Source organism: Mixophyes fleayi, chromosome 8, assembly GCF_038048845.1.
Source record: "Mixophyes fleayi isolate aMixFle1 chromosome 8, aMixFle1.hap1, whole genome shotgun sequence".
Classification (NCBI taxonomy): domain Eukaryota; kingdom Metazoa; phylum Chordata; class Amphibia; order Anura; family Limnodynastidae; genus Mixophyes; species Mixophyes fleayi.
The window spans coordinates 79,890,470-79,909,810 of record NC_134409.1 but is presented as its reverse complement, the minus strand read 5'-3'; the positions used below and the strand labels follow the sequence as shown (position 1 = coordinate 79,909,810).

Here is a 19,341-nt window from a genome sequence, read left to right as displayed (position 1 = left end):
ATAATACCTATCTATGCATTGGGGGGAATTCAACTGGCCGCATTACTGTAAAAAGTAAAGCGGCCTGCACACTATTACAGTTATTACAGCTTCCTGAGCTGCGAGCAGAAAGCCAGGTTAAATTTACTGTAATAATGGTAGTAGGTTTAACGCTGCACTACTCCGGGTGTAACTGAATCCCCCCCCCCCCCCCATTGTGTTAAGTATTTGTTTGTTTGTTATGGACAAAGAACATACAAGGTTGACAAAAAATGTGCAAACATGCAACAGAGGGTCAGAGGTAAATCTAGTATCTAAAGTTCATGTGAGCTTAGAAACTACAGAGAGCAAGCACATGATGCTGAGAAAATAGGGATTGTGACACAATTTGGCAATTGGTGGGGAGCAGCAGGCAAAAGTCTTGGGAGGCAGAAGTGAGATGAGGTCAGAGGTGTAGGAAAATGGGCTGTTTGTAAAAGCAAGAGTGAATAATTTGAATAGGAACCTTCGGATTATTGGGAGCCAGTGTAAGGATTTGCAGAGTGGTGCAGCAAGAAAGGAAGATCAGACTCGCTGCACCATTTGGGACAGATTATAGCGGGTCTAGAGAGTTGAGTGAAAGGACAGGAGGAGGCTGCATTAGTCAAAGTGAGAGATAATAAGAGAATGGATAAACATTTTGATATTGTCCTGCAAAAGGGACATACTCTGGCACTGATATAAAGGAAGTGGCAGCATCGCAGTGTTTATGACTAGATGTGTGGAGTAGAGCAGAGGATGGAACCAAAGATGACACCAAGACAGTGATTATGAGACACTGGGAAGAGTGTAATGTTGTCAATGGTGAAAGAGATTATAGAGGAAAGGATGTAATGACACTGGGAGGAGGGAAGATGATATACTCCGTTTTGAACTTATTGAGCTTTAGATAGAGTTAGGATTCCCAAGTGGTGATTGCCAGTATCTTAATAGCATGTTTGACATGTATTTTATGCCTATGTCAATGATATACATCTATTAAAACAAAATATTACTATTATAAATATTGTTAGCGCTGGAATACAGAGGGCAGTGATAAACAAAATATATATTTCAGAAATCAGTAAGTAATATCTGGGAGCCATGCAGATTTGCTCTATCCCTCTACCAATTATCGGTTTAAATTAGTATCAGTAAATGTAAATATCCCTGCCCTATGAATTTCCCTTTAACCATGTGAGTGGAAGAAGTATACAGCTGAGTGGAGTGGGATCACTATAGTCTTTATGGGACACCGGAAGATCCAGCGATTAGCACATATCAGGTGTGACAGAATGGACCGCCTATGCCACCTTGTCTGTTGTAGCTGGGAACCGGCTGGGCTTACTTTGCCACCGTTCCCTTTTGTTATTCCAAATGCGCCCTCTTGCTGCAGTAGGAGGGCTTACAAAGGCTGCTACCACTGGAACCCTATACCGGCATCCAGAACCGGGTTTCTTCTGGGTAACTGACGCTGCAATTGTACCCCGTTACTGGTATAACTGGGCTGGTACTCCTGACCTCTTACTATGGATCGGGGATGCTGTGGCTGGATCTCCTCTGGCCTACTACACTAACCAGGGCTGCAGGCAGAGCGGTGATACCGGAAAAGCTGGGTCCAACCTCAGAAACAGTCGGAGAACGGATTACATTTAGGGTCTATTCTGCAGGTCACAGGAATACAACAATATTGAAGATGTTTCCAAGCAGGTCTTTGAAGCAAGATGCTTATGTGCTCTCACACCGGTTGGAGGTACCAGTGATCAGGTCAGAAACAAGAAGAACAAGTTTTTCGAACTATCGGATCTTGTAAGACTATATCTGTCCTATATGCTTTATTGTTATCTCAGGTGTTCCCGGGTGGGCTGGATCTCCTTAGGAAGAGCTAGGAAGAGCTGGGAAACTGACCTGGGTGTACTATTAGATGAGGAATGCAGTCAGATGATAGGATGTACTAGAGATGCTCCGTTATGTCTGCAGTTCCAACAGGTCCATTTATATGTGTTGCACAGGGTGTAATTCACCCCAACCTGCTTACACAAACTGAGCAGATGCCCCAGATGCAGCAATGCCCTGTGCCCCTTTTGGCATCTGTTATGGATATGGGGTTGCATCTCCTACACGCTGCCTGTTGCCCCTTCCCTCTGCCCAAAGATTTGCCTCTTTGGTATTACATTGGAAGAGACTTTTGATAAATTGCTCCTCAAATACATATATACCCTTGCTTCGCTGACAAAGGTGATTCTTGCCAAGGGTTGGATCTCATCTGAGCCGTCAAGTATTAGCAATTGGACCACTTTGGTTAATGAGGTATGGATGTATTAACGAATCATGTATCGAAGTAGAAAGGCAATGCACAAGTACCACAAGGTTTGTCATTATTGGTACAGGTCTCACTTTGTTATTCATGCTCACCAAGATGATGATTGGGGAGTCTTCAGCAAGATTGATCATTTCCAGTCCTGCACAGCACTGCTAAGGGGATCCTTTGCAATGTTTTAGACATATTACATTGTCAGTGACCATCTGCTCTGATGCTAAAGATGCTGGTCAAATTGTTGAAAAACGTAATGCTGGCTATGATAGAAATATGTCAAAACACAGAGCGCATTGCAACTTGCTGCCTATGGGGTTTACCCACCGAAAACACCTACAATGGGCATATTGGCTAGAGAACTGGACCATTGAGCAATGGATGAAGCCTGGTCGGACAAATCACATTTTATTTTACATCATGTGGACGGTAGGGTGTGTGTCGGTTACCTGGGAAAGAGATAGAACTAGGATGTACTATTCGAAGAAGGCAAACCAGTGGAGGCAGTGTGATGCTCTGGGCAATGTTCTACTATCGACCTTGGGTCTTGGCATTCATGTCAATGTAACTTTGACACGTGCCAACAACCTAAACATTTTTCCAGACCAAGTACACCCCTTCAGGGCAATGATATTCCCCTATGGCAATGGCCTCTCTCAGTTATTGCACCCTGCAACACTGCAAAAACTGTTCAGGAATGGTTTGAGGAAATGACAAAGAGTTCAAGATGTTGACTTGGCCTAAAAATTCCCCATATTAATCTGATTGAGAATATGTGGGGTGTACTGGAAAAACAAGTCTGAGCCATGGAAACCCCACCTCGCAATTTACAGGACTTAAAGGATCTGCTGCTAACGTCTTGATGCCAGATAACACAGGACACCTTCAGAGGTCTTAAGGAGTTCATGCCTTGACCAGTCAGAGCTGTTTTAGCAGCACGAGGGGGATCTACACAAGGCAGGCGGTTTTAATGTTGTGGTTGATTGGTTTATATATAAACATATTTTGTGAAAAGTGCATGTATAGTACAGGAATGTGTATCTTACACACAACAAAATCAGACATACATCCAACTGTAAAAGAGCCCCTATGTGAACATCTAGATATTTACAGAAACCTTTCAATTAAATGATATTTTGGCTTGTGCAGTATGAACTGCTTGTTTCTGTCTTCTCAGCAGTTTACATGAGCAAATTTCCAGGGCAGGACAGAACAAAACAAGAATTGTCATCTGCTTTTACCACACTGTTGAAGATTTACTGGTTTGTTTAGCAAAGATGCTAAACTATATGATCACACAAATTACATTCTCCTGCAGAATCCAAATTTTATTCTATCCTCAATGACTGAACTGTGATTACCTCCCTACCATGTGCTAAATTTAGAATGAGGTTCTTTAGTTGAAATGTAGTTTTTTTTTCCAACTAAAGTTTCACATTCATGCCGCTACTGTTTCATCATCCACAGTACATTCTTCCGGTAGCATTCTAAATAATCCTAGCTGATTGTGGCAAAGTTGCAATAAATCCTCATGTTCTTTTTTGGAGAGCAGTGGTTTTCCACTTCCATGCACAATAGTCTTGTTAGGTATTTTGGTATTTTCAAGGCATTTTCCCTATAGCAGACTCATGAACACTTACATTATTCTATACAAGGTCTACTTGGCTTTTCACTCTAGACTCCAAGAGTATTTTACGGCTTGCTGATGGGGTAATTTTTTGTAGGATGAACACTTATGGGAAAAATAAAAAATGAGTGTTCAACTTTCTCCATTTCTATACTATTTGGGTCGATGGGGAAAAAAAATCTTAATTAATAGTGTTGGAACCTTCCCAAGTCTCATGTTCAATGACAATTTTTTTTTCATCAGAAATCTCTTTCAGTCAGTCATCATTTACTTTAGATGTTGACAACCAAAGAGTGATATTTTTGGTAGCGTGTATGAGTTATTTCTGACGTTATTTTTTAAATATAAAGGATCCCTCAATCTGTTATAACTTATTTAATTGGCTGAAACACCTGATTTAAATTACCCCAGTAGTAGATTCGATTATCCCTAAGGTTCATATACTTTTTCCAAAAAGGACATGAGAAAGAGGACTCTGTTCGTACTGTATAATCCATTCGAAGACAATGATCTACCTTGGGTATAGAGGATGCTGTGCTGTAAGTGAGGCAAAAATTTCATTAAAACTTGTTTGGAATCTGCTTGTCGACTCTTGTGTCCCTCCACTGAGGTCTTCAGGATTTTTTTTAGCTAACTATGCCCAGAGGATAGGACTGAATTAATCAAACAAGAAGAACACTCAACTGTAATCCAGCTTGAAGAACAAAAGGGGTGGGAACACAGTGTTCCCTAAATAGATTCTGAGAAATGGATTTTACGGTGAGTAAAAAAATCCTATTTTCACATCCATCCTATTTGGGGGATACAGTTCTTGGGGGTCGTTCCACAGCTGCCCTTCAGGGATGGTAGGCTTAGACACAGCTGCACGTAAAACCTTTCTTCTAAAGCTGACATCTGGTACAATTTGATAAAGGTATGAAAGGAGAACCAGGTTTACACCGGCCAAGAGGTGCTAAGAGATTTGGTAAAGTGGGCTGTAATATTATCCACAATTAGAGTTCCCTCTGAGATATAAGCTTTAATCCATTTTACAACAGCCTCTCTAATGTGCATTATAAAGAACAAGGAGGTCATCTGTTCTGCGCAAGGAACATAAATCCTCAAAGCTTTAACCACATGAATCAGGTGGTGAGAATTATCACTTCTGTATGCTAGATCTTGTCCTAAGCAGAGAAAACATTATCTTGCTTCAAATTAAAATTTGACACCACTCTGGGATGGAAACAGGCTTAGTGCACAGAACACTCCTGTCATTGTAAAAAAAAAACAAGAAACCGTGACCTACAACGCTAGCTTTTTCTGATACCCATCTTGCCGAAGCAATGGTCAGTAAAGAGGGCACCTCCACATTAGGAGCTTAATGTCAACAGATCAAGAGACTCGAACTGCAGATTTCGTAGCACTGAAAGGACCATGTTTAGATCCTATGGAACACTTCTGAAAAAAGAATGGACCTCTGGAATATAAGTAAATAAGTAGTTCTTGCAGTTGAAGGTTCAGGGTCACCACTCCTCCTCCCTGTTGGCTGACATTTGCAGTTACAATGGTCCAATCCCAGAAGAAGGGAATGTCCTTGCCATGAATTGTGTTGCCAAAGGAGGTTTGAGACCGATACAAAAAGTGTAACTATGCTTCAACCTGTGAACGGTACAGATATAAATATGTGTATAAATATATTAGTCGCTAGACATGTAATAGTCTATTACTTCTCAAGGTAAAATGGGAATCCAATATTGGTACAATTGATGAGGAGGAATAGTGCGACATCCTAAAAAGTATCAAACTTGCTACATCTTCGGTTCGTTTTCAACAAATTCACTTTTATATTCTACATAGGGTATATCACACTCCATTGTCTTTGGCAACCATTGATGGGGCTCGGAACGCTGACTGTCCTAAATGCTCTCAACCAAGATGTGATTTTTGGCACTTGCTCTGGGAATGTCAGTTAGTCCATGCTTTCTGGGAAAAAATATGGAAATGTATAAATGAGATGGTACCCGGTATCCCTCCTTTGGAACCTAAAGTATGTCTTTTTGGGTTGGATAAACTAAGCACGCCTCTTTATAAATTTGTCCTTATAGCATTTACTTTGGCAAAAGTTGTCATAGCGCATAATTGGCTGGCAAATGCAAAACCAGACTTCCGTAACTGGAGGGCCTTGGTAAATGAGACCATGGATCATGAGAGATACACTTATACCTTGGGAAGGGCCGAGCACAAATATCATGAAGTCTGGTCCTCTTGGTACGAGTCCAAGCACAGAAAAAGAAGGAAGGTCCAGGATGTTTGATAGTTAATTGTGAGATCTCCGTTAGGTCTGGCCTGTGCTAAATTAAACAAAATATATTAATCTCATTATTGTGGTGCTGATAAATTGCTACTTTACGCGATATCTCTGATGAGGCTATACACATGATAGTTGTGTATTCAAATACGTGTGTATGTAAGTGTTCTGTTAAATCTGAACCTGCTCCATTTTCTCTATATATTATTTGGTATTATTTATATTTTCAACATTTATATCTATACCCGCACTGATCTCATATGGGTAATCTTGGGACTCCGCTAATTGGCTGACATATGTTAAGAAATGTATGTTTTGTTGTTTTCTGTTTTATGTACTAAAATTCAATAAAACAGTACCTGATTCAAAAAAAAATATATCAGTCGCTATCCCCAATGAAGTTACCAAGCTCAAGAAGTAATAAACCAGTGTGTATGCAAAAAAACATATGGGAATGTGCCACAATATATCTATACTACAAAATACTAATAGATGGTGAATATTGTGTACTTATAATTTATTAATAAGCATAGTAATAATAAAAATGGTTACAATGCTGTATTACAGTAAAAACATGATATAACATGAAATACAATGTTAAAAGAGTGTCTGGCCAGTACACTGAGAATTCCACAAATACCAAGTTGAGCTTGTCAAAGATATTTTATTTTGGATGAAGACAATTTATTAATATGAAAATATTTACATTGTTTTATCTTATTTTAGTATATCATTTATATTTGATGTGGTTTTATTATGTCAATTGGAGCCTTGCGTATCAGCTGATGAGAGGGATATGAACAGGAATGAAAGAGTTATTCAAAGAACAGATGTTTAAAATCAAGAGATGTTGAACAAAGACTTGCACAGACTTCTTCAATTTCTCCATTGCATCCAGGAGACCCATAAGGATCAGGATACGCCTATATACCTTCTCAGCCAATTGTAATATGATATTTGTAAATTGTAGTACAACCTACTTTTGCTGGAACAAAAAGTAATTGTCTGGTCTGTTGGACGACCAGTCTTCAGATATTGAAAATGAGCACAAGCTTTTTCTTTTAAATTTACTACAATTTACTTTAAATTATTACTTTAACAAGCTATATAGGTGTCAAAGATATTTTTGGATAAAGACAATTTATTTTAGCATGAAAATATTTACATTGTATATCATTTATATTTTATGTGGTTTTATTATGTCATATGTTATATTATTTAATCCTTTCGTGTGAGCTGAGGGATATGAACAGGAATAAAGGAGTTAATTCAACATCCAAACAGATGTTTCCAATCAAGAGATTTTGAACAAAGACTTCTTCAATTTCTCCATTGCATCCTGGAGAGCCATGAGGATCAGGATACGCCTATATACTTTCTCAGCCAATTGTAATATGATATTTGTAAATTGTAGTACAGCCTACTTTTTGTTGAAACAAGAACTACTGTCTGGTCTGTTGAAGATCAGAGAGTTTTCAGTTTTGAAAATGAGCGCTTGCTTATTCTTTTATAAATAAACAATGATATAATTTTATTCTTAAAGTCTCTTTTGCTGAAGGAATTATTTTATTACTTTATTAATTGGAGGCATCGCTGCGATTTCTCAAAACATATTTCCTGGAAAACTTCTGGCATGGTCTTCTGTTAAAGTACAGGTTTCAAAAGTGGACGTCCCTATTTTGTAAAAGGAGGTAAGAAAAAAAACTTATTTTGCGAAATGTACAGAACCTTGTGTTGTTGACAGACAGTGGCTGTTTTTAGTTTTCCATTGAAATTTGTGTTGCAGAAATATGAACTCATTTTTTTTTAAGTTGCTTATAGTAATTGTTTCACAATTTAAAACTTAGGGTTTAAAGTGTTATATTTTTATTTTTTTATATCTGCCACTTTGCTAAACAGTACATCATATATATTTATGTTATTGGAGTATGGGCACTTTGTTTGTAATTGGCTGATTTAAGGGTTCTGCTACTTTGTGAACCGCTTATCAAGAGTATGTATGTATAACTGTTGTGATAATAAGTGTTAAGGACGCTAAGAGATAATAAAAAGTGACTAAACTGTATAGAGATTAAGGCTAACTTCCCAGAAGTGGGGCCTAAATTGACTTTGTGGATATTGGTAAAACTGCGGGATTACCGTAGTGCGGACTGCGTGGACGCATTTTAATTGAGAATAAATAATATAAAATATATTGCGTGGGTTAAATTCTCAGTGAATTATGGGGAATGGATTGTCTAGAGGTTCAGATAGTAAACACTTCCTGGAAGGAACTGCTAATTATGTAATGTTTAATAAATATAAGGAAGAGGCTGTGCGATTTGTGCAAGTGTGGATAAAAATGACTAACTATTGTGATAAGCAGTTTCCAAGTACAGTGTCCTTTGCACATTATCCAAAATATTTTTATCAAACAGAAATTGAAAAATTGAAAAATCAGAAAACTAAATTATTAATGACTTACTGTTTGGCTTTGTGGAAAGCGGAAGCGGAACATTGGAAGCCTTCAGAAACTTTAAGCAGTGTTTTACAGTCACCTATTTCTGACTTGGGCGATTCTGAAACTGCTATGTCTGAACAGAAACAGATGGGAATATCTCCTCCCCCATACCAAACACTTCAGCCTGTAACTCTGTATCCTGTAGCAGATTTGAAAAGACTGGAAAATTATTCTAGCACAGTAAATGAATCAGAGGATTTACTTACAGAAAATCAAATGGCATTAGCAATTCAGAGGATTTTGCAAATGCAGATTGTTAATCAGGGTGTGGCTGCAGTACCAGCACTGACACCAGATGGTGCAGGGGTTGTAGTTGAGCAGGGTGCTGTGGGGGGTTGACAAGTTGGTACTACTATATCTGATACAGTAAAAATGTGAGAGGACATGGGTGTATGACAGATGGTAAGCAAGAAGATTCCTCTTCTGCCTTCATATCCCCAAGAGCCCAGCCAGACCAGCTACAATTTACAGCCGATGCATTCCGCTTCATTGAGACAGATGTTTCTGTGGTCTACATCACAGAAACATCTGAAAGCATACAGTAGAGTATTGCAAGCATCTAATAAAAACAAACAGCGAAGAGCAGCTAAAACACAGGATTCTGTTGCATTGTTGCCTATAAGAAGAATGTTAGTCCCTAGACCAGATGCAGGTGATCCCCCCGTTCCACAACTGCCTTTAGAGGTACCTCTGCATGTTTCATGATCATGTACAGAACTTCGTAACACGATTAAGGATTGCCCAAATCCAAAGACGGATTTGATAGGTTGTCAGAAGTTTATTAGAGGTATTGGAAATGCACACAAACCCACTGGGCATGATTGGCGTGTTTTTCTTAGAGCAGTATTACCTGAGGGTTTGGATATTGTTGAATGTTGTGATAATTCTGCACTAGCAAATGATAACTTGCCGTGTGTAAATGATGATGTTAATCAAACGAATATAAAGAATATTCTTAGACAGTTACGAGTAGCTTTTCCTCCTAGACTAGATTGGTAGAAACTTTTTACTATCAAACAGAAAGCTAATGAGTCTGGAGAAGAGTATTGTATGAGGGCAGCTATTGAAATAGCAAATTTTACAGGTATAGAAAATGTTGTAGAGGCAGAAGGACATAGACAAATGGCTGTTGCTGTGTTGGTAGAAGGATTAATAGAAAAGTTGAGAAACAGGCTTCAAATTGCAACCCCGGAATGGAGGGGTAAGACTTTTGTAGAAATAAAAGAATTGATTATTAATCATGATGTTAATATCAGTAACAAAAAAGGAAGATTTGAAGCATAGATTATTGACTGTGCAATTTTTTATTTTTTTTTTAGAGAATCAGGCATTACCAAGGACTTATGATACTCAGTTTGGATGTGAACCACACCTAAAAATGGCTGGTCATTGTTTCACATGTGGACAGGCAGGTCATTTTTCCTATTGTTGCCCTTCTTTTGGGAGGGGTAGAAACAGGGGAAGAGGGGGTGTCATGATGACAAGAGGGTTGAATGCTCATCCATATTCACATTGGCAGACTAGGGGACGTGGCAAGCCACAATCTTTTTATCCACGCTCCTCCCCCATTGATTTTTACTACTAATGGAAGGATCTCTGAGTCTGACTCTTCAAATTATAACCAGCAGAGGGGGTCATGGGCTTTAAAAACCCACATATGCAGCCCTCAGAAACACAATTGCAGTATCCTGTTCCACAATGAAGTGTTAGCCATACCCGTAATTTACTGAGTTTAGATGCTTTTGATACTGCAGATGTTGAACCATTAGTTCCATTACATATAGGTGATCAGAAACATCAGTTTTAAGTAGATACGGGGGCGACCAGATCAGTGTCGAACACTCCTGATGTTATACCATTATCTGATCACTTAATATCTGCAGTAGGAGTTTCAGGTATAGTGCAGCAGCTACCATTAACTCAAACAGTGCCTGTAACAGTAGGTCCTTTGAGTACACAACATTCCTTCCTTTTAGCAACAAGTGCCCCTGCAAATCTTTTAGGGATAGATCTGATGTGTAAATTAGGCTGCACTATTTATTGCACACCAGATGGTGTGTTTTTGGATATTCCTCAGAAGTATTCTAGTGATGCTCAAGATTTATTGCACATGCCAGCACGATTGTTTAACTTGGAACTCACATCCACTTTCAGTCCGCCCATACAGCAAATGTTGCATACAGTTCCAAATCAGTTATGGACCACAGATAGCCAAGACACAGGTTTGATGGTGAATGTAGCTCCAGTTTTAGTGACTCTTAAATCGGGTGCAAAACCACCCAAGATTCCACAATACCCTCTGAAACCTGAAGCAGAATTAGAATTTTTTTCCAGTGATTCAACGTCTGTTGGAGCAGAACATTTTGGTAAGAATTAATAGTATTTGTAATTCGCCCATTTTCCCAATTAAGAAGCGCGGTGGGCGGAGTTTTAGGCTCGTACGTGATCTACGAGCTATAAATAAAGTTGAGTCACAATACCCTGTTGTACCCAATCCAGCAACAATCCTCATGCAAATCCCACCTGCTGCCACACACTTCACTGTGATTGATTTGTGTTCAGTATTTTTTTCGATACCATTGCATCCAGATTGTCAGTATTTGTTTACTTTTACATATAAAGGGGTGCAATATACATGGACTAGACAGGGGTTCATTGACAGTCCACGTATCATCTCTCAGGCGTTGCATGATTGTCTTGAAGCTTTTACGCCAAAATGCGGTTCTGTACTGATTCAGTATGTTGATGACTTATTGTTATGTTCTACTTCATTTCAGTCATCCCTTGCAGATACCAGTTTGCTGTTATCATTCCTGTATCGCACTGGACACAAGGTATCCAAAGATAAGTTGCAACCTTGTCAGACTCAGGTTAAGTATTTGGGCCATTGTTTGACCCAAGGACTGAGACATCTGTCACCGGAAAGAGTGCAAATTATTTCGGATGTGCCTTTGCCCATTAATCAAACACAAGTGCATGCATTCTTGGGTATGTGTAGCTATTGTCGATGCTGGATTCCTGGCTATGGCATTTTGGCATTGCCATTGCAAAACTTAATTGGTTCCAATCTTCCAGATTTGGTAAATCATACAGAGGACACAGAAAATGCTTTTAATTCACTTAAGGATGCTTTAATGGAGGCCCCTGCATTAGGTATCCCAGATTATTGTAAGCCATTTTCTTTATATTGCACTGAATTGTCTAGTTGTATAGCAGGAGTCCTAACACAGTTACATGGTGACCATCAGAGTCCTCTGGGCTTTTATAGTTCCTAATTAGACACAGTTGCACGATCATTACAACCCTGTTTGCGTGCAGTAGCAGCTGCAGCACTATTGGTAGACAAAACAGAGGATTTAGTGCTAAGCCATGATTTAACCCTCTATGTTCCACATGCTGTTTCAGCTTTGATGCAATCCGCACAGACACAACATGTCTCTACAGCTCGCTTTACGAGATGGGAGCTAGCATTAATGGCTCCTCCACATCTCACCATTCGACGGTGTACTACTCTTAATCCAGCTACTTTTCTACCAATTGTGCATGGACATGTACAGATGGTGGAAGATGTTGATGAAGGTATCAGTGAGATTCCTGGTGATTTAATGCCTAATCATGACTGTTTGAAATTCTTAGATCAGACTTTTACAGCAAGACCTGATATAAAAGACATGCCACTACCAAATGTAGATCTGACCTTTTATATAGATGGTTGCTATCATAGACAAAATGAGACTGGAGAGTTATGCACAGGATATGCAGTGGTAACAGATGAGAGTATTGTTGAAGCAATAGGTCTCCCCCACTCAGCTCAAATTGCCGAATTAGTTGCACTCACAAGAGCGTGTGAGTTGGCACGAGATAAACAAGTAAATATTTACACAGACAGCCGATACGCATTTGGCGTTGTTCATGACTTTGTTGTATTATGGCGGCTTAGAGATTTTTTTACTACAGCAAGTACCCCGGTAGCACATTCACAGCACATAATGAAATTGTTAGATGCTATTCAATTGCCATCACAGGTAGCAGTTATTAAATGCCAGGCGCACATAAGCAGTTCAGATCCAGTTGCTTTAGGAAACAGAAAGGCAGATGAGGCCGCAATAGATGCAGCGAAAAGACCGGTGTTAACAAAAATTTCTTCACAGGTTACCAGTTTAATGTTGTTTTAATTAATTGATGACAAAAACTTAATCAAAATGCAAAAGTTTTGTAATCCACAGGAATTGGCCCTCTGGAAGTTAAAGGGATGTGTACAAGATACTAATGGTCTGTGGAAAGATGGTAAAGGTAGACCAGTGGCCCCAAAAGCTTATCTACCAGCGCTAACAGAAGCAGCTCATGGATTGACTCATTTAGGCAAAAAGACAGTATATGCAGACTTGTTAAGGCCTATGGTATGCACCTGGCTTCTACTCTCATGCAGTTAAAAAGGTTATTTCTTGTTTTACCTGTCTGAGAAAGAATCCAGGAAAAACTATACCAACAGAACTATCACATATTCCTCCCACAGAGGGCCCTTTCCAAGTAGTAAAAAATTGACTTTATCCAACTGCCAAATGTCGTAATTTACAGTATGTACTAGTGTGTGTTGACAAGTTTTCTAGTTGGGTAGAACCATATCCAGCTGGGAGTTGCACTGCAGTATTTACAGCAAAGAAGTTGGTACAAGAATTTGTGTGTAGATATGGTATACCACAAATAATTGAGAGTGACAGAGAAACACATTTCACTGGGCAAGTTTTTCAGACAATGTGTACTTTATTAGGAATACAAAGTAAGTTACATGCACCATATAGACAACAGGCTAGTGGTAAAGTGGAACGATTTAATGGTATAATCAAAAATAAGCTGAGTGAAGTGATGAAGGATACGGGGATGATTTGGTTAGAGGCTTTACCCTTAGTATTGCATAGTATCAGAACCACTCCCAGACTTCCATTTAATCTTTCACCATATGAGGTTTTGTTTGGAAGACAACCCAATATTATCATCAGCCCACAAGAAACTTTAAAATGCACTCAAGATGTAACTGTTAAGTACTTGATTGAGATGAGTAAGCAGTTACAAAAGCAGCAAGAGACTTTGAAACTGATTGTACCGCAAATGCCTATTGAGAACTGTCATGATATACAGCCAGGAGAATATGTTATGGTCAGAAATTTTTTACGCTCTGGTTGTTTGACAGATCGTTGGGAAGGACCGTATCAAGTATTTTTAACCACAACAACAGCATTGAAAGTTGCAGAAGAAGATAGTCGATCCGACAGTGACCTGGAAAGACGCAGAGACTGATAAAGCTTTGGAACCAGATATAACAAATTTATTTCAGGACTCTGACAATGATGTGGTTCGGGAAGAAGAATCTGACCAAGAAGCCAAAGGATAATATCCTTATTACTATTGCCATCGCTATAGGCATGATATGTTTTCTGATTCTTATACCTTATATTATTAATGGACATTTCGTTAATGAGGATTTGATGGTAAAATCTGATAGCGGTTTTGAGGAAATGATGGTATATAGTCATAAAAAAAGTAGAATCAGAACTGTTTTCATCATTCATTTACTCACAAATAATAACACATACAATAATGACACATATAAAGGTAGAATTAAAAGACAAATAGCTGGAGATGAACCTGAAGATTGTGGTGAGAAACTGCCAACTGAAATGTGTATATGTCGTTATGGTGATAATCCTCCTGAAGAAAGATGTGTAAAATGGTGTCAGACGGATCCAGAACATTTTTTAAATCAACATCCTATAGACTTGTATCATGGTATGATAGGACGAGCAATTAAACAAACTAATTGTTGGATAATGTGTCTGATGAAACTTTCCGTTATGTTGCAAAAGAGCTTCAAGTTTTCAAAACGGAGTTAATACAACATAGATTGGTCTTAAATTATCTTACTGCACAAACAGCAGGCCGTGTAACATTTCAAATGAAATATGGTACGCAGTGCTGTACTTATCTGACAAATAACACCAATAATCCAGAAGAAATAATTGATAATTATATGGATGAAGTAATAAAAGTAAAGACGGATTTTGCAAAATTACATAACATGACATCATCTTCAGTAGATACATGGGGGTAAATGTATGAACCTCCGGATTCTTCAACTCCGGCGAGTTCAGCGTCTTCAGCGCTTAAATTTAAAGCGGCACTGCCTTGTAAAGGGAGACTTCTAGAATTTCAATACCAACTACGCTATTTATGTGTTACAGTGCCTGTGTGGCCTACAATATGTAGGCAGAACCACTAGAATGGTACGAATAAGATTTATGGAACACAGAAGAAACATCATAAATAAGATAACAAATCATAGTGTATCAAGACACTTTTTAGAGTCACACTCCGCTAATCCTCTAGGACTTAGGTTTTCTATTATAGAATCTATAAGATCAACAGATAGAGGTGGTGATAGATTTAGAACCTTATGTGACAGAGAGACATTTTGGATATTCAAACTCCAAACTCTAATACCAGAAGGCTTAAATGAACATCTAGAATTTGGATATAGATAGGGGAATTTACATATATATATATATATATATATATACACACTATACATTATTGCTTTAAATTGTTTTATTTGTATTGGGATGTATTTTATTTTATTTTCCGTCATTTGTTATAGTTATTGTATAAATATAAATAGTTTAGAACTTTCTTTAAATAATATCTATTGTCCACCACATCACTGAACTGGAGGTCAATTTCCAACCTATACTTAACCACATATCATCATCATCATCATCATTTATTTATATAGCGCCACTAATTCTGCAGCGCTGTACAGAGAACTCATTCACATCAGTCCCTGCCCCATTGGAGCTTACAGTCTAAATTCCCTAATATATACACACACTCACACAAAGACAGACAGAGAGGGAGACAGACAGAGACTAGGGTCAATTTTTGATTGCAGCCAATTAACCTACCAGTATGTTTTTGGAGTGTGGGAGGAAACCGGAGCACCCGGAGGAAACCCACGCAAACACAGGGAGAACATACAAACTCCACACAGATAAGGCCATGGTCGGGAATCGAACTCATGACCCCAGTGCTGTGAGGCAGATGTGCTAACCACTAGGCCACTGTGCTGCCATATCGATCTATATCAACCTTATCTCCTTTTTTTTTATTATTATTATTATTTACTACATATATAAAAAAAAATGTATAATTATCATTAGATAGAAAGTTCAATAAGATAAGACTATTTACTAAAAATAAATATGTATAATATTATATACCCTAGAGTACTAACTCATTGATAAGGTTCATTCATAACATTTTTTTTCTCATTAATATGCTCACTATACATATTTTTATGTTTATTTTTATTTACCACATACATTTTTTTTTCTTTTCTTATATACATCATATTTACCACAGGTATAATATCAGCTGTGGCTCAACTGATATATACACTGTTCTTACTAATATGGGGTTGAGAGTTCAGTTCCCCATTAGAATTAAATAAGTTTTAGCAATATATTTCCCTGTTAATTAAATACTTTTTTTGTTTGAAATACATCCCATTAAGTTTATGTGTTAAGATAATTCTCTCGAGACTTGCAATACAGAATAATCACTTTTTGTCTTTGGTTCTTTAATCACATATTTTGATGTAAATAGACATACAAAAATAGTCCAATTAATTCTAATTGGATAATCACTGAGCCTAAGCTACATACTTATAATGTGAATTATATATGAATATAAGAAATCTTTGAACATATGATTTACTGCAATGCCAGTTCTTTTTATTCATATGTAAGTTATATCCATTCATGTAATATCATTATGAGCTGTGGCTCAACAGATATATACCAGGTGCTGAGAACACAGGGTTTGGAGTTCAATTCCCCACAGGAATGAATTAATTTTATAATGAGTTTTTTGCTAAATAAAGCATTTCTTCGGTTAAAATTTTAAATTTATTTTAAAAGTCTCTACAGTAAAACTCCATATAGATAGCTGTGTTTGATAATATTGAATAGTGGATTTTAGTCCCTCTCTTCTCTTCAGTTATATATTTCATGTGATCTCCCGGATAGCTACATAAATAGTGTCCGATTACATTTTGTTTTTAAGACAATATTGATTTTAAGTTTTGGACTTTTAATACAAGATATACATGTATACAAGAAGCATATAAATAAGAGAGTCTTTGAAAATACGTGTATATATATATATATATATATATATATAGAAAAAGAAAAAAACGGGCTTTTAATTAGTAACACCAGCTTCTAATTAACACAAGCAGGCTCTATAAATTCCTACAGGAATTACTACTGACTATCTTTGAAAAAGTTGGCCACAGAGCTGACGAAACGCGTTAGAAGGAACAGGAAGACTCTTCTTATTGTTTTTTGATTTCTGAAGCTAATGGAGGAATAATATTTATTATCTTTCTCCTCATTTGGATACCAACATAGCGGATATATTGGATTAAGAATACACAGATATTGCATCTATATTGGATCAAGAGTACACAGTTATATCTACAGTGGATATGGTTGGGGCTTTATTGAGTGGAACAAACATACAGGTGACCTTATGAAAGAGCACAGCTAACCACACCGCCCTCACATACCATTCATAGACGATCCAACTAGATGTTATACGGGACCACATATTATAACATCATAAGGTCTGTACAGATTTTTTAATTTTATTGAGAAACGGAGCACTAATCGCGAGTGACTCTGGGATTTGTTGTCATCCCCATAACAGCTGAGATAGTGTATTCTGATGCCATCGCAAGAGGGAAGGAAATACGTGGAGACTGAGTAAGAGACACATTGTGTCTACCCTCTAATACACATCAGACACTTTGTGTCCATTTTCCATATATATCTGCTATAGACTTATTTTTTACTTTTTACTTTGTCTACCTATTTTTAAATTTATTTTTTATTTTTTGCATTCTGATATATGAGCTCCGACGAGATATTTATTCAGACTATCTTATAGAGGTACCACGAGTAGACATACCATCATACATCTTCTAAATACTTTTGTCTACCTTAACATGATACCTATATAGCTCAACTTGGTATTTGTGGAATTCTCAGTGTACGGGCCAGACACTCTTTTTTAACATTGTATTTCATGTTATATCATGTTTTTACTGTAATACAGCATTGTTACCATTTTTATTATTACTATGCTTATTACTAAATTATAGGTACACAAAATCAGCCATCTATTAGTATTTTGTAGTATAGATACATTGTGGCGCATCCCATCTGTCTTTTTGCATACACACAGGTTTGAGACTGATGTCCTTCATCGCTTAGAGTGAAATAAGGGCCCTCACAGGAGGAGATAAAGGGATGAAGGGTTATATGTATATAATGTGACAAAGGGAGTGGTTTTCCACGAGCCTCTAAGAAAAGGAGTTAAGTATTTAGCGGACAGAATTCAGGGCAAAGCTAAAAACAGTTACACTTTTGTACCGTAGTGCGCCTAGGTTAAAAAGAAACAGGTGGAGGACAACTGTGTGACAAAATAATAGTAAAGAGTGAGAATTAACTTACATGATTTGAAGTGGTTTAGAAGTATCCTTTTCCAAAGCTAACAGCAGCTGACTGGTTGTGTCTGCACGGAGTCTCATCAAGCAGAACACCTTAGGAGAACTGCTCTATAATGGCCTGATGGAAGTGTCATCTGTCCAACAAGTTAGGGCTGTGGTAGAAGTTTAAAGTATAAAAACCTGAGTTGCTCATTATGTGTTGTGCCTGATGACGAATAAGTTGGCTGGTGTCTATGGAGTTGTTCTCTATTAGTTTAGCATTAGGGTCATAAGAAAGTTTGTGGAACTTTACTTTATTGTCAGGATGGCAAAGTAACTGATAACGCAAAGTACAAAGCAAGAAGATGTTACTCTGTGCATCTCCAGAAGGGTGCCCATGTCAAAAGTGGTATGCAAGTTTTCCACTACCCAACTCGGGTAAGCTCAGGTGCTACGAGCTGTGTAGGCACAGTAGGAAAACACCAGGTTTTTACAGGAAGAGTTAGCCCAGGTGAGGATTGACAGAAATGTACCACATGGTCCGGCTATGCAGTAAATGTCATCAGTTGATGACATTGGTGTCATTTGAGTGTGTTGCAAAAAGGGCATATTGGCCTACTACAGCTTGGGCTGAGAGGCTGGCATGATATCGAACTGATGAAGCTCCGCAAGCTTATATGGATTTGATTATCCGTGCTTAAAGTATGACAAATTGGCTTGCATTGGGGATTCGGGGCCAGACTGAGCCCAGCGCTATCATGAGTGGCACCATGATAAAAAAAAAAAAAACAGTTTGACCACAAGTGTCTAACCTTTCCAAAAAATTTTTTTAAAAAAAAATGTCTGCAGCCAGAGGTGAATTCACCTACTCAGATCATGGAGGTTTTGGTGAAAAATCACTGTAACCAGGGGCTGGACCGCAGTCTGTAAAGATGGGTGCTGCAGTCCAACCCACAGTCTTATGAAGACTGTGTCACAGTGGTAGAGAGGTTTTTGTGCTTTTCAGCAAATGATCTAAGCACCTGTCTGTGTGTGCGCCAAAAGTTTGAAAATCCTTGCCACGGGGTTCAATGGT

The 19,341-nt window shown here is 38.0% G+C and overlaps 1 protein-coding gene across 1 annotated transcript in view; it reads right to left on the bottom strand.

Annotated features, from left to right (window-relative positions):
- SLC25A17 (solute carrier family 25 member 17) overlaps positions 1-19,341 on the bottom strand; it is a 197,688-nt gene that overhangs the window by 45,336 nt on the left and 133,011 nt on the right. The window lies entirely within an intron of this gene.